A 9,465-nucleotide genomic window follows, 5' to 3' on the forward strand; every position below is an offset into this window, starting at 1 on the left:
CATGTCAAATCCCATATATTTTTCATGTTCGATGTCGTGTTCGATTGCTGCTAGAGCGCCGGGTAACTCTCACACTTTTACATCGGTTGATGATTCTTACCTTTTCAAATTCACCAAAACAAACAGGCATGGAACTAAATCCAGAACACGATTTCTGGAGTAAACCAACACATCCTCCCCCTCCAATTGTTTGCCGCAGACTGACGTGTGTGTGAGCAGCAATGTTCTTGAAGCGATGAGCAACGGTAAAGCACACACAAGAAGAAGCGAGACGGCTATACGAGAAGCGAATTACGCCGCCGCACACACACAGCGTGCGTCATAATTGTATGCGCGAAAATCTTGAAATTGAAGTTATTCATGACAAATTGTATCGACATTTTCATATTCTGATGAACTTTTACGAAAGATATGTCAAAACTTTATATAGTGCAATTAAATTCAGTGCAATATCATTAGCAGAACATAACATTTTGATATTTGTTTGTAAATTTAGATCCTAGGAGCTAAATCTTTTTGGAACAATAAGTGTAGAAACACAAATTTTGTCTGAGTCCAGACCAGCAGCAGGGAAGATGTCGTACCCTGAGTGTGGAGATGTGTGTGTGTGTGTATGTGGTGAACGTTGCCGCGACAAGCGTGCTGTAGGATACAATGCGTGTAGGATTACCCCCTCCTCTTGGAATCGCTTGGCTCATTGAAAATACACGCAAAGTTGGCGCGAAGAAAACGCAACACTGCGGATTATATGGAAAATGTTGCGCGTTCAATCCGATTGCCATGCGATTGTCCTGGGGGAATGAGCCGCGGTAGATTAAAGCGCCAAAACACTATTTGTTCACAACACTGCATTTGTCGCTCGGCGAATTAATTTACGTTTCACTCAGAATATCTACAGGGTGGCATCGTAGAAGTGATACACTTTGTTTTTGTAATAAAATTGACACCAGGTTTGATTTCTCTTAAGAATCGATTTAAATAGCTTCTATTGGTATTAAACCTGCATTTCACTAAATTTATTTCAAATCTTTCACCTTTACACTTGATAACCGCCCGTAGGCGCTTTTGGAAATCGTTGCAGGCCGCACGCACAACTTCATCCGGCATTTCATCCCATATCTTTAACAACCGTTTCTTGAATCCGTCCAAATGGAAATGTTTGACGTCGCCCAACTTTCCAAGCATGTATCCCCATATGCTGAAGTCCAACGGGTTCAAATCTGGAGACGACGCAGGCCATTCCGATGCACTGTTAAAACATGGCAAATGGCAAACATGGCACCACTTCTGAACGATCGAAGCCTTATGGACTGGAGCTGAAGCTTGTTGGAAGCAAAAGTTGTCGTTGCCAAACAGCCTCTTAACGTATGGTTTCAAGTGGCCTTGAAAAACGTATTCTATATAGTACTCCTTGTTGATCTTCACGCCTTTGTCGATAAAAAATAACGGAAACTTCCCTTTGGCCGAGATAGCTCCCCAAACCATCACGACTGACGTATTTGGATACCGTTCGACTGTTCTTTTATCGGCTGTTATATCCCGAATACATGCCCCATAAATACGATCATTCTGCTTATTCAAGGTTTCCTCCAGAGTGAACAGTTTTACGTCCGAAAAGATGATGTTTTGGCCTGCGTGCATATTCAGCAACAAGCGAGATTTGGTCACCTTTTCGGAAATATTTTTTATTTGTTCTCGACTTGAATCCATTATAATATATGAGAAAACTGAAGTGAGCACTAAGTGTACGTTTTTCACGATAAATAGTAAACAAATTAAGCTGTCAAAATATGCCCACGAGTTTGACACACAGTGACCGAAAACACAAAAAAGGGGTACTCGAATAGGTGTATCACTTCTACGATGCCACCCTGTAAGATCATTAAACATTTTTAGGACTGATATAGTGTAAAACAATTGCTGAACGATTTAACGTTGCGCCAAAGCTATTTAAATTTGTTTTGCTCTTCGAAAAATCGTTCAACTAAATCCTATTGTTTAGAACATTAAAAGTTCCGAGGGGTGTTGGTTTTTTTTCTTTTTGTTCTTCTTTTTCAGGTATAATTAAAAATGTCCCCGAAAAAATAAAAGCAAAGTGGAATGCTTTATAAGAAAGCCGCAAAGCTGGAAGAACTGCTTGAGAAAAAGTGGGTACTGCAGGATGATCACGCCGGACCGAGCAACCAGTCACCGGTTGTGCAATCTGCTGAAGGTGACTACTAAATATTTATGTTTATATATAATCTATGCTCGTCTTTGAGCCGGTCTCGTAGTACAGTCGTCAACTCGTACGACTTAACAACATGCCCGTCATGGGTTCAATCCCCAAATAAACCGTGCCGCCATACGTAGGATTGACTATCCTGCTATGGGGGGAAATCAATTAGTCACTGAAAGCCAAGCCCACAAGTGGTACAGGCAGGCCTTGACCGACAACGGTTGTTGAGCCAAAGAAGAAGAAGATATAATCTATATAATATCTTAAATTAAAAAAAACAACTAATATCTTCCCTAATTCTTTGTTGTAAATGTTGCTATGAGTGACCCCTATGAAGAGCCAATGGCGTCTATGGAAGAGGAGTATTTGAACGAAAACGGTGACGATGACGACCGTATCAGCGATGAAGGATCCATCCACAACGAAGATACCGACGGCGAAGAGTATTTGGAGAAGAGTTTTTGGAGGCAGAGTTTTTGGAAGAGTTGAGCCTGGAAACTGATCCAGAAAGCGCGAAGCTACGAGACTCTTTGCGAACTTGGTTGATTCGCAATAAAGTTGCTCGTAGCGGAAGCAATAGTTTACTTGCAATACTGCGAAAAGCGTCTTCTCTTTCTGCTTTTTCATCTCTTCCTCAGTATGTTAGGACATTACTGAAAGCTCCGGTGAACGTCAGCCAGCAGATAACTAAGGTGGAGGTGAAATGTGGTACCAAGGCGTTGAATGTTGTTTTCAGCATTATTTCCGGTAAACTATTTATTGTTAAAGTAATTGAGTAATGCCTTTCTAACGATACTATCATTTTCTTTTATTTTTATTCAGTGGTGTGGACGTATCAGAAGATGAATTTGAGTTGAATCTTTCAGTGGATGGAATACTCATTGATAACCGCTGCGCAATACAGATGTGGCCTATACTGATGCAGTTGCACAATATGCCGAATGTTCCTGTTATGGTGGTTGGAATATTTTGCAGCACTTCAAAACCATCCGATGTTGAGCCATTCCTGAGACCTTTGGTGGGGGAACTAAATAGGCTACATGATCACAAAATGAACCTAAACGGCAAAAATAACTGTTTCGGTTATAGTCATAATCACTGACTCGCCTGCACGCGCATTTATTAAACGTTAGTAATTGGAATCGCTCTTTTATTTTAATTTTAATAATGTGTATGAATTTCGTTGTACAATTTTATTGCAGAAGTTTGCTACTACAACGGAGTACATGGGTGTTTGAAATGTAAATGCTGTGGTACTTCCCTAAAAACACCAAAAAAAGTTATTTTCGAGGATACAACAGCTCCACGAAGAACAGATAAGGAACTTAGAGGAGAAAAACCCAGTTCTACAAGCCATCGGAGAGGTAAAACACCTCTTACGGATTTAAAACGATTCGACATGATAAAAGGTATAGCTACTAGTGATTTGCTACATTTAATACAATTAGGTATAGTTTTCAAACTTCTGCTAGGTTGGGCCGAAGGAGCTCTTTCCCCTTTTAAAAAATGGCGCAAAGAAGATATTATTGAAATATCAGAAGAGCTTGTCAGCATATTATTGCCCTCAGAAATCCATAGGAAGTTTAGGTCCCTTAATTATTTGCACTTTTGGAAAGGTACAGAATTTGGTAGTTTTTTTGCATTACGCAGTGTAGTGTCGTGGTTTAGCACGTCTGGATCCTTCCTCGGTCTCCACACAACTGACTCTTTATTCTTCTCTAGTCCATCATTCCCAACTGACATACCAAGGTTGCTTAACTAAGATATCCCCCAAAGGTTGCTACACTACACGTAGGTATACTTGTTTTGCAAGATAGAATTGGAAAACTAGCATATGAACATATTAAATTATTGTATTGCGCTTTAGCTATGTTATCGTCTCGGGCATTTAAGGATCAGTGGGAATATACAGGAACATTATTGAAGCAATTTGTAGAGGATTACAGTGTTGTTTATGACCGTGTACATCTTGTTAGTAACGTTCATCTTTTGCTTCATGTATACGAAGAGGTAGACAGATTAGGCCCTTTGATAACTTTTTCGACGCATGCTTGTGAAAATATGCTACAGATAATCAAATATAGCTACGTAACATCTGGTTATAGAAGTTTCTATCAAGCTTTAGGAAAAATTATATTATTGCGAGATATAGAAACTGCTAGTAACCAGGAAAGCATAACGTATCCTACACTTAAAGTAAAAAAGGATGAAACAATTTTACAAGTAAGGCAGGGGTTTTTGTTAAGGAAACAGTTAAGGAATTATTGTTTTTTAACTTAAAAGAATATTTTATTCAAGTACGATAAAGCCATCGAGGAGTCAGGATCTGTAATTATATATGGTTATCCTTTAGTAAGGCGTTTTCAGGCATTCGCAACTCCTTGCGCATCCGATAAAATTTATAATTATATCGGATATGAAAACGACACTTCACCAACGCTTTGAAACATATCTATAAGTGACATTAAATGTAAAATGGTAGCTATTAAGACAATACGAACTAGTTCTAAACTACATTTTACTCCATTATCACACACTTTAACAGAATGAGGTGTAAGTAGGTTAAATAGGCTAAATAGGATAACTAGGTTAAGTAGGTTAAGTAGGTTAAGTAGGTTAAGTAGGCTAAGTAGGTTATGTTATAGATATTAAGCAACCGAGTAGACTTGATATAAGATCGGACTTAATCCAGAGACAGAACTAAATACTCTGTCTCAAAGTTGCCTTAAGAATATTGTAAATTTACAAATAATATTGAAAAATGTAAGATGTATGCTCAATAAAAAAATTGTTTATGTGAATTGGAAAAAAAAGTTTTAAATATTCTGAGAAGAATCCTGTATATATTACGATTATTTATACAGAGTTCATAGTTAACATTTTTATTAATTGTGATTACATTTTTAATACAAAAAACATTATATCAACAAGTTGAGGTAGCTTAATTACTTCTTTAAAATAGTAATGTTTTAACTTTGTACATAATACATTACTATTATAAAACATCAATTTCGTACAGCTCTATTTCTGTTCTTTTTCATCATGTTTAAAAAGCCAATGATTTTATCATTATAGCCAAAAACAGGATACACGAGTCAAGTGATTTGATTGCTTATCGTAAATCTCTTTGCGGATTGTAGCCAGAATGAAGATTCGTCATCTTCCCACCATTTCCTTAGCCCCATACTCAATTCATTTTAGAAGGATTAAAGCTAGATTTTTTTAAATTCAGGCGATCTTTGCCATATCGAAGCTTTAGTTTAAAAAATCTTCCACGTCTTTTTCAGTGGCCTGTTGGAATGAATTGCTACCTATGGCTTTAAACAGTTCTAATATGTTTGAATATGTGATTAAAGGAATTTTTGGGTTATAAGACGGACCACCTTTCCAGATGCAACCTGCAAACAGTTCTGGATCAAAAAATCAAAGCGCGTGCCTCGTGCATCCAGTCTTTTACTTCCGCTTTCTTTATGCTTTCATCCAGCCATTTGTAAATTACCCTTACCATCCAGTGTACATTATCCTTGAAATTATCTTCTGTTCCTAAACTTTGGTTAAAATTATCCATATCGTCTTTTGTTTTTAGTTTTTGAAACCCTTCTGGGGTTGTTGATTGAGCTCCTACACCTTTCCCTACACATACCACGTTGCTAATTTGTTCAACAAAAACTTGAACATGCGTAATTTTTTTCGATTGCTTCGATAAACTTTCTAAAATACCGTTGTGGCTATTTTTCATTTCCAAAAATTCTTCTCTCTGACTGCGCAATTCTTACTTTCCTGATAAACAACTCCTTAGATGACACACATCACTTGGCTCCTAACGTACACATGTACAATTCCCCCAAGAAGCAAAATATTTTTTCTTTTTTTTCGGTTGGCAATCAAAGACAGACAGACAAAGAGAACGAAATTTTCAGGCGAGGGGTAGGTAGAAACACGCGGTGGGAGCCCGGCCCTAGATCGGATCCAAAGTCCGTTGTTTTGGGCTCGAAATTAAAAATGGCGGATGGAGCGCTCCCTGGGAGAGGAGTGCGCTCTCTCGTTTGCATTCAAAATACACGGTACGCTCTCTCGAATTCGCGAGGTTGTTTTCTTTCATTGTGTGAGTGAAACATCGCGGATCTTGCAATGGTGTGCGTGTCGTAGCTTGCTGCGTTTATTCAAAGCTGTCAAATCAAACTCTGTTTACAATTTCATATCGGCCAAATAGTTGAACGCGTCGGAGTTATTTGAATAGTGGAACTGGAAACGGAAACAAAAGTTAGTGAAAAACATTACAAATTACAATTAGTTTAATGGTTTACATGGAAGAATGTTGACTAACCTCTAATGTAGTATTTTACAGCCGTGCATCGTTTGTGTGTTTGCAAAACAGTGATATTGTCCTGGAAAGTAAGAAGAAGTAAAAGTGAGTAATTTTATTTGTTACTATTAGAAGGAAGGAAATGAGTTAAATATGTTAATTAAACATTCATTTACTACAGATGTCGACACCCGCAAAGCATTTGTTTTGTGACCAAAATATGGTGAAATCGCAAAATGAACCGCTGGAACCTGCTGTGCCAGTTATAGTGCATGGACCAACTGTTATGCCCTTATCTAGCGTACCAACTGGCCGACCAAGATGCAAAGTGAATCGAGCTAATCGAGAATCATCCGTAACAAGTGTTGCTGAAGTTGTGTCTCCTGTTACTACGCATTCTATCGGTAACATATACGGAATGCAGCCATCGACGTCGGCAATCAATGTGAATTCTACTGCCTCATCCGTTGTTCCTTCGATTAATTTGAATACGGCAGCTTTGCTTCCTTGTAGTACCGTGATCCGGACAATTGCACCATCCACGGCCGGTGCTGTAACATCCGTAGTAGCATCGACGGGAATGAACACACCAACGTCAGCCACGTATAGCGGAGGAATATATGACTAGCAGCCTTCGTCGTATGCTGCTGTACCTTGAAGTATCTCTTCGGTTAGAATGCCTAGGGCATTTATGTTTCCATCAGGAAACATGATCCGTTTCCCTGCACCAACGGTATCTGTGCTCGGTTCAGCAGCAGTGCCTACGTCGGGAACAAGTACGGCATGGCATATGCAGCCATCGACGACTACTACAACAGTAACATAATACTCTGAGCCTACAGTAGGAATGCCGACCTTAGCTAGGCTTCCTTCTGGAACCATGGTCCGGATCGTGACACCGTCGATGTCTGCGCATAGTGCATCCACTGTGGCTAAATCGGGAACGACAACGGCTTGGCGTATGCAGCCATCGACAACTGCTGCTACAGTATATGTCCCATCATATGCTGGGGGTCAAGTGAAAGTGGCTACAACGGATGCATTCCTTACTTGAACCGAGGTTAAGCCCTTTTTAAAATCGGTGTCTACGCATGGTGCGTCGGTAACGCCTGCGCCTGAAACACGATCCACGTCCAGTTATGTGGGGTCTGAGCCTTCAGTGTATATAAAAACACCATGTGTGCTTCCTTCAGGAACCATCATAGGGCAAATTGGACCATCGGTATCAGCGCAAAGTGTGTCTGTTGGGCTATTGCCTCGATCAACTTCATCAACGCCAGCCACTTTTCACTATACCGCTGCAGTTTCTAACAAGCAAATGCCGCCCGCAGCAGAAGTTTCATTTCTTTCTTCCGCCATACCTTCTATACAAATTATCTCTTCGGAAACCGAGATTCGGACCATACCACCAGCAGCGCCTACACAAGAAACACCGGTATTGGCTTCGAAGGGTGCGGCACCAGAAACCATTGCAGCTTTAAATTATCCGGATTATTTAATGCCGCCATTGGCGACGTCTAGCAGAGCTGCATCCGATGAGTCTACGGTGAAAAAAATTTCATTAACACAAATAAAACACAGTAAACTTACCTCGTGTTACTGGGTCGCCATCGGACTTGAAAACTGCGTTTCCTTCGTCGAAAACAGCCACGGTAAAAACAACCACAGTGCCCATTGTTTCGCCGACCCAGCATGATTCCGTTGATATGGTTGATCGAACAAATTCTAATGATGAACCGATAGAATATGATGATACAGTGGAGCACAGCAACATAACAGAACCAGTTGGTGAAAATCAGAAGCAGTGCGAACGAGTTCACACATGCTGTTCCTTGTGTCGTGCGAATCGTAAAAAACAGAAACAAGAAATTCACAAATGTTTGTAATGATTAGTGATATGTTCAATATCTTAAAACCTATGGCAAATGCACGGCTTAACGCGCTTTCGCTTGACATAGAAAAAATCAAAAGTATTGATGAATTAACTGTGTTGGATAGCAAATTAAATGACAAGCATTTTTTCTATGCAACAACTCAGCGCATAGATGCTGATATAAATGCTGAAGATGCAAATAGTAGGATACATCAAGCTCTTGATAGACTTTTCGACAGAAATTGTTTTGCTACATGCAGTTGGTCGGAAAGAGGTAACCCAGAACCGAAACACAAATTTAGTGAATTTAAAAATGTGTTACGGCTTTTTCAATCAATAGCAACAAATCACTTTGGCAAAGAGGTCGATTATGCTTATGTTGAGACCTACATTCAAGGTAAATTGAAACATGCACAGGCAAGAACGAACTTAAATGAATTTAAAACAACTGCAACGAAACGCAAGCGAAATTAACCATTTACTGAAATTAACAATACGGTGAAGTCAACTTAACGGACTTAACGGACGGTAATGTACATACAAATATTATCTTCTAGGTCATTAAAGCTAAGTTTTAGACAATAGAGAATTAGTACAATAAGATGAAGTCAACTGAACGAACTGTGATGTATATACAAATATTATCATTTAATCTATTTAAGCTAAATATAAGACAATAGAGAATTAGTACAATAAGATGAAGTTAACTGAACGAACTGTGATGTATATACAAATATTAGCCTTTGAACTATGTTAGCGAAATCTTAAAAAAGGCTGTATATTTAACATTTCTCTAAACAATAATGATTTATTTTCCAATAGGCTAAGAAAAGTTAAATAGCCGTAGAAAGACTGAATATTAATGATGGAAACTGCGATATTTGTAAAAGCTATGAGCTATGATTAAATGAATTACTATTTTATTATATAAGTGAATTCAACGGATACGGGTAACATATAGAAATAAAATTATCAAACAAACCAAAATCTGTTTAATTTTTCATATCATAATGCGTGTAAGCTTTTGGGTTCGAGCTTAACTTTATTACTTTATTATTGCTTTATGCT

At 38.8% G+C, this 9,465-nt stretch overlaps 1 long non-coding RNA gene and 1 pseudogene across 1 annotated transcript; one reads left to right on the top strand and one right to left on the bottom strand.

Moving 5' to 3' along the window:
• Positions 1-2,560: 2,560 nt before the first annotated feature.
• On the top strand, positions 2,561-4,990 carry LOC133391026 (uncharacterized; annotated as a pseudogene).
• A 1,383-nt stretch (positions 4,991-6,373) lies between these two features.
• On the bottom strand, positions 6,374-8,525 carry LOC133392171 (uncharacterized). The gene is made up of 3 exons (XR_009765501.1): positions 8,115-8,525; positions 6,546-6,606; positions 6,374-6,463 (listed from the first exon to the last, which is right to left on the bottom strand). It is a non-coding gene; the product is annotated as an uncharacterized LOC133392171 (long non-coding RNA).
• Positions 8,526-9,465: the final 940 nt, after the last annotated feature.

The sequence above is a fragment of the Anopheles gambiae genome, chromosome X, assembly GCF_943734735.2.
Source record: "Anopheles gambiae chromosome X, idAnoGambNW_F1_1, whole genome shotgun sequence".
NCBI lineage: Eukaryota > Metazoa > Arthropoda > Insecta > Diptera > Culicidae > Anopheles > Anopheles gambiae.